We start from the raw sequence: 1764 nt of genomic DNA, 5'->3' as shown, positions 1-1764 counted from the left end.
CTGTCTCCATACCTTTTCAACATGTATGCAGAGCATGATGTCCACTTCTAAGGCCCATTTCCTGGAAGGGTAAACTGAGGTGGGGTGGAGATGGGGAGACTCCTGAGCACACACAGCTTGAAGCAAACCTGGAATTCCCACCTGGAGCCTGCCTAGCGGTTCACCTAAGAGGAGGGCGGATGACACGGCTCAGCTACCCCACTGGGCAGTTAGAGGGAGGTGAGGGAACCAACCAATAAAGCCGTGCCTTTTCCCACCAGCCGTTGAAGCCCACGCTGCTGGACATCAGCCATGAATCCTGATCCAAAAAAGCCCACAGCTCCTTCTTGTTGAAAAGGAGACTGAGGCTCAGAGAAGTGTGAAGTCTGGGTCCCACAGGACTGCTGTACCCTCCGGCTGCCCAGCGGGGCAGCTTCCCTGTGAGAACAAACACTCGCCCCTCTTCCCCTCCCGTCCAGTCCCCAGTTACAGTGTTTAGACCCACAGCTGACCCTCCAGCGGGTTTTCAGAAGCAGTAATCACACAGGAGACTGCCCATCCTACACACAGCTGGTAGATCTGAACAACATGCCTTCAGGATTGCAGGGCAGCTTCTTATCACTTGGCCACCAGAGCTCCCCAGGATGCTTTACTGTCGTCATGTGCTGTTGAGTCACCTGTAGTGACCCTGTGTACAACAGCTCTGAAGCCTGCCCTGTCCTGAGCCAGTCTGACTCCACACACCCACCCCCACTGCCCTAGTCACTGTATCAGTTCATATCGTCCAAGGTCTTCCTTTCCTGTACTGTCCCTCCACCCTTTTGAGCTTGATGTTCTTCTCCAAGGACCAGTCCTTCCTGGCCACATGCCCTAAAGTGATACGGACCTTCAAAATCCTAGCCTCCAAGGAGAAATTTGCTTTCAACCTCAGACAGACCGATTTGTTCTCCTGGCGTCCATGGTATGTTCAACAGTCTTCTCCAGCACAAGTCAAAGGCATCAGTTCTGTCACCCCTCGTCATTGTCCAGCTCTCTGAAGCACAGCTTATTAGGTAAGTCAAAAGGCTACAGCTCAGACTGGCAGCAGGATACAATCGTTAGTCAGGACGTAATAGCTTTCTGGCATCTCAGCCTTCAACCTCAGTTTTAGGCCAGTCACAAAGCACTCAGTCCCCCCACCAACTGCAACACACTTGGGCAAAGGCTCTTAGATCTGGTCCCATGGGGTAGCAGTCCCAAGGTCAGCTTGTCTCAAGTCAGATCTCTGCTGCCCGCTGTGTCTTCTAGGACAAAACCCAACACCAATACCACTCCAGGCTAGGCCTGCCTCTGCAGTGTTTGTGGGTGACTGGGGGGGACCCCAGGGCAGATGCTAGACAGCCAGACCAGGAGAGCTGGAGCGGGGAGAGGAGGGATGCACTGAGGGACAAGCAAACCCCGGCCCTCCTCGGACCCTCCCCTCCATAGATCCTCCTGCCTTGCCATTCACCAGACACCTGTCTGGGGCACACGGAAAGGGCCTGCTAACAACGACCAATGTAAGCCCAGAGCCAAGAGTACACGCAGGGGCAGAGACCAAATCACAGGACAAGAGGCTCAGGATCCTGTGCAAAGGGCACACTGTGGGTGTAAGGGGCTCTGTGCGTGTGACACGCACTTTGGGTGCTCCCTGAGGGAGCTGTGGGTGTGAGGAGCATTGTGGGTGTTGTGAGGGACACTGGGTGTGAAGGGTGCTGTCAGGAGCGCGAGGGTGACGCAGCGCGAGGGCAACGCCGCCAGCCGGGG

The sequence above is a fragment of the Elephantulus edwardii genome, unplaced genomic scaffold, assembly GCF_000299155.1.
Source record: "Elephantulus edwardii isolate Elephantulus edwardi_28Jun2011 unplaced genomic scaffold, EleEdw1.0 scaffold00217, whole genome shotgun sequence".
NCBI classification, from domain to species: Eukaryota; Metazoa; Chordata; class Mammalia; order Macroscelidea; family Macroscelididae; genus Elephantulus; species Elephantulus edwardii.
The sequence above is the reverse complement of the archived record's forward strand: the minus strand, read 5'-3'. Positions refer to the sequence as shown.